The sequence below is a fragment of the Miscanthus floridulus genome, chromosome 8 (genome assembly GCF_019320115.1).
Source record: "Miscanthus floridulus cultivar M001 chromosome 8, ASM1932011v1, whole genome shotgun sequence".
In the NCBI taxonomy this organism is placed as follows: Eukaryota; Viridiplantae; Streptophyta; class Magnoliopsida; order Poales; family Poaceae; genus Miscanthus; species Miscanthus floridulus.
Window position 1 is genome coordinate 12,413,661 of NC_089587.1, and position 14,702 is coordinate 12,428,362.

Consider the following 14,702-nt stretch of genomic DNA (forward strand, 5'->3'; position numbering starts at 1 on the left):
AAATCAGTTCTCAGGAACGATCCCTAGTTCACTGGGAAACCTCTCAGCGTTGATGATTCTTCATGCTTTCGGCCATTGTCCTTTAGAAGTATTGGATCTATACCATCTACTCTCAGCCATTGTCCTTTAGAAGTATTGGATCTTTCTCACAACAATCTTTCTGGTCCGACACCTAAAGAACTCTTTTCCATATCAACCTTGTCGAATTTCATCAACATTTCAGATAATTTCTTATCTGGGTCTTTGCCATCAGAAGTTGGAAGTCTAGAAAATCTGAACGGACTTGGTTCGTGCATTAGAGCATGAGAATGAGATCGATTTGTGTGATTGCATGATATATTTTACTACTATTTTCAGGAAGCACCATTATTCTTCCAAATAAAGTTGTAGTCCTTTTCTATTGTTTGTTTGAACTAAAGCGTTTGTGTGTTGATTATACCGATCTTAACAAGGCATATACCCAAAAGAGTTGTGGGCATAATTTTCTTTTCACAAATCTTGTATGCATTTTTTTTTCTTATTACAAATCTTGTGTTCACAATTTTGTTTCATTAGTATCATGCATAATTTTATTCATAAAATCTTGCGCACATAATGTGGTTTTGTTTAATAAATGTTGTGACTGAGCTCGCCCTGCCGCTAGAGCGCCCTCGGGCATCCGGACTGCCAGAGTATGATCTTCGGTGCAAGCTCCTAAGCCCAGCTGAAAGTGAGATGCCGGATGGTCACAGCATTCAGAAGAGCAGGCCAGAAGAAAAACAACCATTCAGATCAGGACTGCCAGAGTATGATCTTCGGTGCAAGCTGACTGTGATCTTCAGCCGGATGGTCGCAGCATTCAGAAGAGCAGGCCCAGAAAAACAACCATTCAGATCAGCTGTGACCGATCATCCTTGCTCTTACAGGCTTCGTCATCGGCACAAACTGAGCAGGCTGGATCCGCAGGTGGTACGACGAAGCTGGAGAGGACGCGCACGACGTCAAGCATGGTGGGCCGTGCCTGGCTGCTCTCACGGACGCACGATGTGCCCACCCTGAAGAGGCGAGCGATCAGGCCGGCGGGCAGCCGGGGGTCAGCCACGGCCAGGACTGCCGCCGTGTCCGTGGGTCTCGACACGACGCTCCGCGCCCAGTGCACGAGGTCGATCTCGTCGCCGAAGTCGCCGAGCGGGCGGCGCCCCGTGACGAGCTCCAGCAGCACCACGCCGAACCTGTACACGTCCGTCTTCTCGTCCACCCGCAGCGTGTACGCGTACTCTGCACGGAGACCACTCCGTGCCTGTCACTGTAATGGCAACGCAACAGACAACAATATGTCTTGTCGAGCGCACGTCACGTTCTTAGTTCTTACCTGGAGCGATGTACCCGAACGTGCCGGCGACGACCGACACGGACTCCTCCGCCGCCACCGCTCCCGTGCCGCCGGAGCAGGACGCGCCGCGGCTAAGGAACTTGGCGAGGCCGAAGTCGGCGACGTGCGCCTCCATCGCCGAGTCCAGCAGGATGTTGTTGGACTTGACGTCGCGGTGCAGGATCCTCGGCGAGCACTCGTGGTGCTGGTAGCACAGCGTGCGCGCCGCCTCGGTGGCGACGCGGTGCCTGGCGGCCCAGCCCAAGAGGAGCCCGCCGCTCTCTCCGTGCAGGCAGCAGGACCGCGCCCAGCGACCTCGTGGGCATGTACTCGTACAGGAGCATGTTGGCCTCCGTGCTGGACGCGAAGCCGAACAGCCGCACCACGTTGCGGTGCCGGATGCCGCCGAGCGTGGTCACCTCGGCCCGGAAGCCGTGGTCGCGGCGGCCGGGGCCCGGGAGACGCTTGACCGCCACCTCCGTGCCGCCTGGCGTCACGCAGCGGTACACGGTGCCGGCGCCTCCTCTGCCGATGAGGTTATCCTCCCTGAGGCACCCGAGCACGTCGTCCATTTCCAAGTTCAGGCTCTGGAACCGTGTCATCTTCCACGCTGTAGGCCGCCGCCGCTTCGCCATCTCCAGCCACGCTCTGCGCCCCCACCTTAATTAGTCCGAGGCACACGACCACCACCATGGCGCTCGCGGTCAGCACGAGGCACAACAGCGTTCTCGTCTTGAAACGGCGTGAACGCTGCAACTGCAACAACATGGGACACGAAGCGGCAGTGACGTTCTCCACACAAATGCCAGGGTTGCCTGCAAAAACTATTTCGTTTAAATAAACTTGGAGCAGCCGTTTCGTCAAAAAAAAAAAACAACAACCTTGGAGCAGCCCGTGTTGCGACAGTGACACACTGCCAGTGAGGTTGTTGTAGGACACATCGAGCTTGGTGAGGCTAGGCATATGAAGAAGTTCCATCGGAAGATCCCCAGAAATGTTATTCCTAGACAAATTCAACCCTGTGAGGACCTTCAAATTTGCCATCTCCTGGGGTATCCCTCCGGTAAACTGGTTGCCACCCTGTTCGTTTGGATGAATCTGGAGGATATGTGAGAGAATAAACAGTGTTTTCCAGCTGTGAACAGTGACTTCCGGCTGAAATTCAGGACAGCCGAACGGTCCCTGAGATCGAGCACGGTTAGCGAGTCACAGCGGCTGAGCTCTCGGGGATTGCCGCCGGTGAGGGCGTTGGCTCTTGGCTGAGCCAGGACAGATTCTTGAGATGGCCAATCTCCGGTGGCAAAAGGCCGGATAAGTTGTTCGATGCCACCGACAAATAGCTCAAACTCTCACTGGGGTTCACCGGGAGCTCGGCAGAGAGCAAGTTATTGCTCAAATCCAGCCGGTTGATCTTGGGAAGGCCAAATAGCGCCATTACGTGTATGATCTCGTGGTTAGGGATTGACACGACTGAGGGCTGGTTGAGAGTTGAGGCTCGTGTGCGTCAGTATCAGGTACTATATACACAACGTTGGGTCGTGACTAGTACTGGGATCAAGGTTTTCATTTTCAAAAATTAAAATTTATCAGAGTCACAGATAAAGAGGATAAACAGGATATATCGAAAATATCGGACCAAATTCAAATAAAAATTAATTTGAATTTAAGTAAATTTAAATAAATTTAAACAAAATTTGTACGAAAAAATAGATATTTTCTTATCGGCACCTACGGATTTCGGCCGAAAAAGGAAACCATGACTGGGATTCCTTGTACATTTTCTTTTTATAGCTTTGTATATAAAATGAAATTCGTTTGCACTTCGCACCGACACAAGCCTCGTGGTTTGAGTGTTCGTCTTATTAAACTCCTCACTTGCTTACACATTGTTGTTTGTCTTCCAAATCTACTGGGATGAATACTACAACTTTTGGAATCACTGCCTTCGGCAAAAGATCGAGATGTGTTTCCACTATCGAATCTCGACAGTAGTGGTTCCATTCAGTGTCTTCTTACCGGAAAGTCACCTGCTCAGCTGCTCTTAATTAGTCGATGTAAGACTATGGATCGGATGACGGCTCTGGTGCATGCTGCAATAATGTATACGTATGCGACAAGAAAACAAGTTAATTAAGCACTACGATTAGTTTGTAAATCTCAAGATCATCCGTCTGCCATTTGGATGTGCTTGTAGGGGTAATTGGTACATGGTATGCGAACATCTATGTCCACATTATAAGCATCTTTTTGTTTTTTTTAATGTCACTTAACAGTTTTTAGGCCGCCACCGTGGTGTAAATTTAAGGATCCTGTGTCACTTATATAATTATGGAATTTCTATCCATCATCCGGTTGATGGTTAATTATGTTACCATCCACTGTTTGTTGGTTGCCATTTGTGTCTCGTGGGCTCAATTTCATTTTCTTTGACGGCCCATTTGTTGCGCTGCTACAGTATGTCACGTGGAGGAGAGAGGATTCGAAATAGTTTCTGTTGTCTTCGTCTTATCTTTTCAACCTCGCCTTCTTCCATACTCGGACAGAGTTGTTCCCGGCGAAGTTGCGCGGGCGTGAGTACTGATCATCGACGTGAGGGAGGAGGGATGCTTCTTTTGAGATCTAGCTGAGTTTTGGTCCCTCACCTCAACTCCCCCTCCCCTGCAGGCCTCCGCAGGTGCTTCCCATCTCGTCGCGCCGCGCCTGTTGTGCTCCGCCCGACAGGTAGAGTGTCTCCGGTACAGGATGTCTCCGGTGGGCGGAGTGGGCTGCTCCGCCCGACAAGTGCGCGTCTCTGAAGACCAGTGTTGATTGTTTCTCCGATTCGATTCAGTTTCCCCCATTCTATTTTAGGTTCAGCTGATGGCAGCTCCATCCCCTTCTGCATTTCGCCTCCAGCATGATGTGTGAATTAGTTCGCCGTAGGTTTCTTCTTAGTAATTGGATGCGGCATTTTTAATTGGCTATTAGTTAGTTGTCTTGTAAATTCATTGTGTAGTTTTTTTATACACTGTAGTCGTGTGATGGTTATTTGTCTAATGTGATTCCGTATCCCCCAGTCTATTAAGGTTCATCTCATGGGACACCGTTTGTGTATGTGTTGTGGTTCCGTTTGCTTGTGCCTGACACCGTTTGATGCTGATGGTTTTGTTCAGTTTGCAGTTAGTGGAATGTGTGCCTGGTGTGCATTTTGATTTTTTTTCTTCATTGAATTGGGATGGCCACTGCTATTGCTAGGTAAATGGAGTAGGTCTCTATCGCTAGCTATTAGCTGATGATGATGTTTCTGTCTGGTTGGTTTCCTGTTTCCTTTCGCAGTTACCATTGATTATTGAAGAGATTCAGTGTTTCAGTTTAGTCATTTCAGTATTTCATCTCACATTGTTAATTTTTCAGTTTAGTTCATTTTGGAAGTTGTTATCGCTTGTTGTGTCATTATCTAGGAAGGGTGATATATTGTCAATGTTCATTTTCATTGTCTGTTTTAAAACTTTAGTTTTTTAGTCTTTATGAAGTTCAGATTTGGTTTCTCCGTGATACCTGTGTTGCTCCTATGTTCAGTAGTCTGGCATGTCATAGTAGCAGGTCGTTGTGCTTTTCCTGTTGGCCAGCTGCTGCTTGGTTTCTTCTTTGCTAATTAGCAGCTCGAGCTTGGAATTTTAGTTTAACTTTAGTGTCATTCATTGTCAAATTATTTTAGTAACTTTAGTGTCATTAATTATATATTCATTTTAAGTTTTAATTGATTTCTTAGTTTTTTAGTTTAGTTTATCTGTTAGAGTTCAAGTTTCAGAGTTTCTAGACTTTAGTTTCAGGTTCGTTGTTATGTTGATTTTTTTAGTTTCAGTTACACTGTTTAGTGCCTTCGGTTATAAAACTTCAGTTGTTTCAGATTTAGTATGTCTGTTCAGTGCTTTCAGTTTTAAAACTTCAGTTTTTTAGTCTGTGTGAAATTCAAACTTGGTTTCTCCGAGATACCTGTGTCGCTCGTATATTCAGTGTAAATTCACATGTGTGTCAATTTAAATGTTGGCAAGGAAATATCAATGTAAACTATCTCATCTATATACCTTTGTTTCTAGGGATCTTGCGCTTACTCCATTGACAATCCTTACATTTGTGTTTATTTTATTTTCTGGGCTGCCAACCTGCAAGGAAAAGGCAAATTTCAGTATAAGTTGTAGTTCAGGTCCAGTAGAATCCAGGTTGTTTTATTATTCAGTTTTGTAGAATATATTTTCAGTATTACTTTTGTTCAAGTTCAGGTTAAGTTCAGTGTAGCCTATTTTCAGTTAAGTTCAGTTCACGTCCAGTAGAATTTATTTTTAGTTTTATTTTAGGTTCAGTTCAATTTCAAGTTAAGTTTAGTAGAACCTATTTTCAGTTTACGTTAAGTTCAAGTTCAGCAGAATCTATTTTCAGTTTAAGTTTTGGTCGACCACGTAGAATCTATCTTCAAGTTTCGGTTAAGTTCAGTGTATCCTATTTTCAGTTTAAGTTCAGTTCAAGTCCAGTAGAATTTATTTTCAGTTTTACTTTAGGTTCAGTTTAATTTCAGGTTGAGTAGAACCTATTTTCAGTTTAATTTCATTTCTAGTCCAGCAGAATCTATTTTCTGATTATGTCTTTAGTTGAGTAGAGTCTGTCAGCTTTTCTTCACTGTCTTTGTGTAGCTAATGCAGACTCTGATTGAATTGAGAAGCACTATCACTCACATTAACACGTATTAGGAATGTCTTGTTCTAAAAAATCTCAGTTGTGGAACCACAAAATGTGAGCTAGATTTTCTTTTTTTAGTAGTGAATAGTGATGGACAATTGTTTCCTAGAGAGTTCAACAAAAGCCACTTCAAGTTTGACTTGTTGATAAGTGATAGCAACCAGTCGGATAGAACTAATCAAGATAGCTGAAAGTTCAGGGCTCATATTGTGCAACCTAAAGCAAAACTTTATTTGGTTTGTTTGCATACAAGTATAAAGATCTGGACTTTTTCTGTTTGAGTTTTGACACTATATGGCCTTGCAAAAGCTTAACAGGTCCTAGAACTTCTTTTCAGTGTTTTTGTTTGGCTAGTAGCACATAATATGTTTCAGTACTGTTATGTGTGAATTATTGTTTCAAGTTTCAGAGTCTGATATTCAGCTGTGCTTCCTCTGAATTTTTCTCTCCACTATTTTGCTCTGTATTTCAGTTTGCATTAATTTTTTTTTGCTGTCCAATCCTTCTTCCTACTGCAGTTGAAAGTTGCAGGCTTCACTGGCCGTGACACACCAGCAACAATTCACAATTGAAAATGGGGATTAAATTTTCTTACATGGAAAAGGTCACCGTCCAGTAGTTGCAGCAACTAGTTGGCAAATTTGACTTGAAATGTCCCGCTCGTTCGTTTCTTTTTGAGAAGCTTCAGCAAGCTATTTTCTTGTTGTCTGATCTTTGCTCGTGCTTGCTGCTATGAGAGACCGATCAGTAGTTTTTCAGCAGTGACCCATCCGACAGCAGCTGGTTTTGTGTGATCAGTTTTTCAGAACTGTAGACAGCTGCTGCTCGGTCATTTTTTCAGTTTGGCTATTTTTTCGTCTAGCACCGTGTCTGAAGGAATGCCATAGCTGACTTGCCCAGAACTCAAATATGCTCTATTTCTTTCGCACATGAACTCCTCTATCATTGCTGCATGTGTTGACTGTGCTTTTGTTTGTACAAGTGTGGACCATTTCAGTTTTTTTGCTGAATCTCAGTTCAGTTAATAACTTGTGACATGATATGTCCCACGCACATTGCGTCTCCATACAATAGGCTTATTGCATATTGCAGAGGCCATCACCTCTGTCTCCATTTGATTTTCATTGAAGGACCTGCTTGGATAGGGTCTTGTTTGTTCTCTAAAAGACTGCAAACTAAATAAGAGGGTGTTTGGATGCAGGGACTAAAGTTTAACAGTTGTCACATCGGATGTCACATGGGGTGTCGCATGGGGTGTTTGAATACTAATAAAAAAACAAATTACAGAAGTCCTCAGTAATCCACGAGACGAATTTATTAAGCCTAATTAATCCGTCATTAGCACATGTTTACTGTAGCACAACATTGTCAAATCATGGGCTAATTAGGCTTAATAAATTCGTCTCGTAAATTAGTCTCAATCTGTGCATTTATTTTTGTAAATAGTCTATATTTAATACTCTATGCATATGTCCAAACATCCGATGGTACAGCGACTAAAGTTTAGGGGGTGGAACTAAACACCCCCTAAGCTGACATGCAGGTTTTTTAGCCTTTTCCTGACATAACCTTGGAACTATAAAAAATATTTTGGGTCACTTGCACCTTTTTAGTATTCTTCTTTAATGTTAGATTTCTTTTACATATTATTTATATATTCTTGTTTGTATTTTTCATGCTTGATGAACGGAAATCCTTAAATTTTACATGCATAGAAAGCAACATTAGTTTTAAATCTTACACTACCTAAGTAGTTATATTCTCTAGTTCGGCATCTCACCACACCTAATTTAATTCATTCCTCCGCCATTGCTTCGGGGACGATAGGACTGGACCAGTCTTCAAAGAAACTTTATTTGTACCCGCCCACCCTTTTTCTCTTGTCTCAATTTCTAGTTGTTGTGGATAGTCAGTGTTTTATTTATTATATTTTCTTTTTCTTTTATTTCTATTGATTGTTTTGGAGTGCAGTTCAGTTTACCATTTATTCATGTTTCAGTTTTTGGTATTTATTTTTGTATAGGTAAGTAGCCTTGATACATTTATTCAAGAATCACTATTTTCAGAGCTTTGTTGTTTTTCTAAATCAGGTGGCAGAAAAAAGGAAAAATCGTGCTGAGCTGATCATTCCATGTCGCTCCTGCAACTACAGTCACTCGGCCTCTGTCGAGAACGGTGGTACATCTATGGCAAGCCAAATATTCCACAGTCATCCATGGACACCACTTCAGCTGTGTGGTTTGAACTCGTTATATTTCGGTAGAGTGGCCAGTGGGAGGAAGCAGTAGAGCTAAAAAAAGGAAAAATCGTGCTGAGCTGATCATTCCATGTCGCTCCTGCAACTACAGTCACTCGGCCTCTGTCGAGAACGGTGGTACATCTATGGCAACCCAAATATTCCACAGTCATCCATGGACACCACTTCAGCTGTGTGGTTTGAGCTCGTTATATTTCGGTAGAGTGGCCAGTGGGAGGAAGCAGTAGAGCTAATGGTCCGGGCCGGTGACCCCAAAGCTCGGGACTTGTCTGTGAATAACTGGAAGAGGTTGAGTTGCAGCCTTGAGGTTATAGATCATCAGGTTCCCCTCCCTCTGCTTTCACCTTACCATACAGAATAACAAACACTCATACAGCTATATACTAGAAACCAAACCACCAGGAATCTTCGGCTTGTTGTACACCAACACAATTTATGCACTAACTCTTGCAGAAATATGTCTAGATCTTACATCGCTTTTAAGCTGCAACTATGTCACCAAATTAAACATAACAATTTTACATTACAGTAGTCTTTCTGTTCTTGTTCTTCAGAGCATCATGAGGAAAGAGATGAAATAGGATGATCTGATATTTGTATATAGACAAATCTGTGAAGAACAGGATGATTGGGTATGTTTCAGTGAATGATTTGTAATTACCTTTTCTTGATCTGCTTCATTCGCATCTTGTTCTGTTGGCTTTGCATTGTGGTTGGCTCGAGCTCTTCTCTCTGTCTTCATCGATGGTATTGGGCAGATCTATTTCAGGCTGTCCTTCCTTTTATTCTATTTTTTCTTGGCCTCCAAGTTGACCAGGCTCGGTTAGCTTGCAAAAAGGGTGTGGTTGGAAGACTACACAGGGTCACGTGACTTTGCCTGTGAGTTGTGTTTGGCAGAGATGGAGAATCTGGTTGATTTTTTTGTTTGCTGGCAATCAGTTTTTTTTGTTGCTCTGCATAGAAAATCTAGTTGACTCTATTATGTTTTTTTCAATCGGTTTTTGTTGTCTTTTTTTTTAAAATATATCCTACCGATGACGTGTTTGATTTTGATTGGCTTAAAAAGTGGATGATAACTGTATCGACTATGAATTGGATGAACGTCGAAGGACTTATAATTTAAAACGGAGTAAATAAGGCCATGTTTGGTTCTAAATAAGTCACCTACTTATAAGTTAAAAAGTGAAAAAAGTGATTTATTTTGCCAAACATCATCAACTTATAAGTCACCTCTGCTTATAAGTTTTAAGTTGGTTCACCCCTGCTTAAAATTTATAAGTTACCCTTTTTCGCGTGAGGTCCACACCTTTAATGAGCTTATAAGTCATCTACAACTAAACAGACATGACTTATAAGTCATCTGACTTAATAAGTCACCTGACTTATGGAAACCAAACAGGACCTAAAAAAGAAAAAGGTACTACACTAGAGACTCGGTCCTGGTTGACACCAAGGCCTTGTTTAGATTGCAAGTTTTTTCACTCTCTTTCCATCCCATCAAATTTTTGGACACATGCATGGAGTATTAAATGTAGATAAAAAATAACTAATTACACAGTTTGATTGTAAATTACGAGACGAATCTTTTAAGTCTAGTTAGGCCATAATTGGACAATAATTACTAAATACAAACGAAAATACTATAGTATCAAATACTAATTCTTAACCCCAATCTAAACAAGGCGCGACCTAACTCGGCGAAGATTTCCAACGCCACACGGTCTTGCAGCATGACTAATTAAAGCAGGAAAAGGATGGCTTTGGAAAGGAGAGCACAAGATTAGAGGACGACCCCATTAACGCTCGCTGAACCGGTCAGTCGTCGCCCTTATCGGCTCAGTCGTCGCAAGTCGTGCCTAGCTCAATCATCCTGAATATAATAATAATATAAGCACCATGTCTAAGACTTGCTGTCTGCAAAAAATTACTAAATCACCATGGTGGTGCTCCTCATCAAGCCTCTCTTGCGCATGCTTGCCTTCTCCCTCGTTTGCCTCGCCACAAACGCAGCCCATGGAGATGCAGCACACGACTCCGACCAGCTCGCGCTCATGTCATTCAAGTCACTCGTGAGGAGTGACCCATCGCGAGCCCTAGCTTCGTGGGGCAACATGTCCATTCCCATGTGCCGGTGGCGCGGCGTGGCGTGCGGCTTGAGAGGACATCGCCGGGGCCATGTGGTGGCTCTGGACCTCCCTGAGTTCAACCTGACTGGTACCATCACCCCTGCGCTGGGAAACCTCACTTACTTGAGGCGACTCAATCTTTCATCGAATGGCTTCCGTGGGTTCCTGCCTCCAGATCTCGGTAATATCCATGACCTAGACTCTGCAGCTTACCTACAACTCCCTCTCTGGGCAGATTCCACCGTCACTCTCAAACTGTAGCCACCTGGTAGAAATTTCTCTCGACAGTAACAATTTCCATGGGGTATTACCCAGTGAGTTCAGCTCTTTGCGTGATCTGCAGGTACTCAGTCTTGGCAAAAATTGGCTTACAGGAAGAATCCCTTCCACCATTGCCAGCCTTGTAAACCTGAAAAAACTAGTCCTAAGATATAACAACATGACAGGAGAAATCCCGACGGAGATAGGTAGCCTTGCCAACCTCAACGTGCTGAACCTGGGTGCAAATCAGTTCTCAGGAACGATACCCGGATCACTGGGAAACCTCTCAGCGTTGATGACTCTTTATGCTTTCAAAAATAACTTTGAAGGAAGCATTCCACCACTACAAACACCTCTCGTCTCTTAGGGAGCTTCAATTGGGGGGAAACAAACTCCAAGGAACCATCCCTTCTTGGTTAGGCAACCTCTCTTCATTAGTATTCCTAGATCTTCGGCAAAATGGTCTAGTTGGTCAGATCCCAGAATCATTAGGAAATCTTGAGATGCTTACGATACTTTCTCTCACAAAAAACAATCTTGCAGGACCCATACCTAGTTCGCTTGGCAACCTCTATGCCCTCACTCGACTTCTTATAGATTATAATGAGCTGGAAGGCCCTTTGCCCCCTTTATTGTTCAATAACCTTTCCTCTCTCCAAGTTCTGGATATAGAATACAACAACCTGAATGGGACTCTTCCACCTAATATCGGAAGCAACCTTCCAAAATTAAACTATTTTTATGTATCAGACAATGAATTTCATGGCATGCTCCCGTCATCCCTTTGCAACGCCTCCATGCTTCAATATCTTCAAACACTAGAAAACCTCCTATCTGGAACGATTCCAGAATGCTTAGGAGCTCAACAAACGAACCTGCACGTAGTGTCATTTTCAAAAAATCAGTTTGAAGCAACAAACGATGCTGATTGGAGCTTCGTGGCTAGTCTAACCAATTGTAGTAACTTGGTTGTACTAGATGTTGACTCGAATAATCTCCATGGCGTGCTGCCAAATTCAATCGGTAATCTCTCAACACAGCTAAAGTATCTCAGCACTGCATACAACAGTATAACTGGAACAATAACAGAAGGAATCGGTAACCTCATCAACTTGCAAATACTTTACATGTGTCAGAACATTCTCATAGGTGCTATTCCAGCATCTCTCGGCAACCTCAATAAGTTGTCTGAATTATATCTGTACAATAATGATTTGTCTGGACCCTTGCCAGTAACTCTTGGCAATCTTACACAACTTACTAGTCTTCTCCTCAGTATAAATGCTATAAGTGGACCTATACCATCTAGTCTCAGCCATTGTCCTTTAGAAATATTGGATCTTGCTTACAACAATCTTTCTGGTCCGACACCTAAAGAACTCTTTTCCATATCAACCTTGTCGAATTTCTTCAACATTTCACATAATTCCTTATCTGGGTCTTTGCCATCAGAAGTTGGAAGTTTAGAAAATCTGAACGCACTTGATTTATCTTATAACATGATTTCTGGTGAGATTCCATCCTCCATTGGTGAGTGTCAAAGCCTAGAATTTCTCAATTTATCAGGAAACATCCTTCAGGGAACAATTCCACTGTCACTAGGAAATCTGAAGGGCTTCGTAGAGCTTGATCTTTCTCACAATAATTTGTCGGGGACCATTCCTGAGATCCTTGCCAGGCTAACTGGCCTTTCTATACTGAATCTCGCATTCAATAAATTCCAAGGTGGAGTTCCAAGTGATGGGGTATTTCTCAATGCAACAAAGATCTTTATCACTGGGAATGATGGTCTTTGTGGTGGTATCCCTCAATTGGGATTGCCACCTTGCCCCACCCAGACCGCCAAGAAACCACATCGAAAACTTGTCATAACAGTCTCCGTATGCAGTGCATTTGCCTGTGTCACATTAGTAATTGCATTGTTTGCACTCCGACAAAGGAGCCGCCAGAAGACAAAAGCACACCTACAAAGGTCGGTCTTGAGTGAGCAATATATGAGGGTTTCTTATGCCGAATTGGCTAATGCAACAAATGGTTTTGCATCCGAGAACCTCATAGGAGCTGGGAGCTTTGGGTCAGTTTACAAAGGAACAATGAGAAGCAACGACCAGCAAATAGTGATCGCTGTTAAGGTTCTCAACCTCATGCAGCGCGGTGCATCTCAAAGTTTTGTTGCAGAATGCGAGACTTTAAGAAGTGCTCGACATCGGAACCTTGTAAAGATATTGACTATCTGTTCAAGCATTGATTTTAAGGGCCATGACTTCAAGGCCCTCGTGTATGAGTTTCTACCGAATGGAAATTTGGACCAATGGCTGCACAAACATATCATCGAAGATGGTGAACAGAAGGCATTAGATCTGACTGCAAGATTAAATGTTGGAATTGACGTGGCATGCTCACTTGATTACCTTCACCAACATAAGCCGATGCCAATTATTCATTGCGATCTTAAGCCAAGTAATGTTCTCCTGGACAGTTCCATGGTTGCTCGTGTGGGTGATTTTGGGCTTGCAAGGTTTCTACATCAAGATATAGGTACATCAAGTGGATGGGCATCAATGAGAGGATCAATTGGATATGCAGCTCCAGGTACCTTTCATTTGCTTTGTTCAAATGTACTCCACAATGATGGCTTCAACCAAAGCTCAAGGCTTTCTTAGTGTCAACTTAGATTTATATGTTGAGCTCAGCAAAGCTAACTTTTTACAAAATTTTAAGATCTTATATATTGAAATTACTAGAAACTACGTACTTTACTACATACTTGTACGTAGTGCTTTGGAAATGAATTTTATACAAAAGTTTACTAGATGAGTATATCAGAATTATTAGGATGTTATTTTATCGAATTTAAAAGAAAATCTCATTTTGGTTTATTTCAGAGTATGGACTGGGCAACGAAGTATCCACCCACGGTGATGTCTACAGCTATGGAATACTATTGCTGGAAATGTTTACTGGGAAAAAACCAACGGACAACGAATTTGGTGGAGCCATGGGGCTCCGCAAGTATGTTCAAATGGCACTACCAGACAGAGTGAGTACTATCATTGACCAACAGGTACAAACGAAGACAGAAGATGGTGAACCAGCCACTTCAAACTGCATGCTGAGAATTTCTTGCATCACTTCGGTTCTGCAAGTTGGGATTTCCTGTTCAGAAGAGATGCCCGTGGATCGTGTGTCGATTGGAGATGCTCTGAAAGAGTTGCAAGCAATTAGAGATAAGTTTCATAAGCTCCTCTGTAGTGAGAAAGCATCATCATCCCACTGAAGGGTTTTCCAACTGCATCCATTAGGTGGTTTGTGCATTAGAGCATGAGAATGAGATCGATTTGTGTGATTGCATAATATATTTTACTACTATTTTCAGGAAGCACCAATATTCTTCCAAATAAAGTTGTAGTCCTTTTCTATTGTTTGCTTGAAGTAAAGCGTTTGTGTGTTGAACTGTTGATTATACCGATCTTAAAAAGGCATATACCCTAAAGAGTTGTGTGCATAATTTTTTTTCACAAATCTTGAATGCATTTTTGTTCTTATTACAAATCTTGTGTGCACAATTTTGTTTCACTAGTATTGTGCATTATTTTATTCATAAATCTTGTGCACATAATTTGGTTTTGTTTAATAAATGTTGTGACTGGGTGTGGTTGTGCCACCGCACCCAGCTCGCCCTTCCGCCCAAGGGCATCAGGACTGCATGGCAACGCCACAGACAACAGTATGTCAAGCAGGACGTGATCAACGCTTTCAACGCACTTTGGTCCCTCGATGCTAGAAGTTTCTGTCTGCTCAATGACGCGTTGATGATCTTGCTGCGCAAAAACGAGGCTCCAACAAGGCTAAAGGACTACAGGCCAATTAGCTTGATGCACAGCTTCAGCAAACTATGTGCCAAGTGCCTGGCCAGGCGCCTAGCGCCGAGGCTTCAGGAGATTGTGGCGCCCAATCAAAGCGCCTTCATCAAGGATCGGTCAATTCATGA

At 42.9% G+C, this 14,702-nt stretch overlaps 2 pseudogenes; one reads left to right on the plus strand and one right to left on the minus strand.

Moving 5' to 3' along the window:
• Window positions 1-868: 868 nt before the first annotated feature.
• On the minus strand, window positions 869-1,986 carry LOC136468570 (leucine-rich repeat receptor-like kinase protein THICK TASSEL DWARF1; annotated as a pseudogene).
• An 8,221-nt stretch (window positions 1,987-10,207) lies between these two features.
• LOC136475739 (receptor kinase-like protein Xa21) lies at window positions 10,208-14,128 on the plus strand (annotated as a pseudogene).
• The last annotated feature ends 574 nt before the right edge of the window (window positions 14,129-14,702 follow it).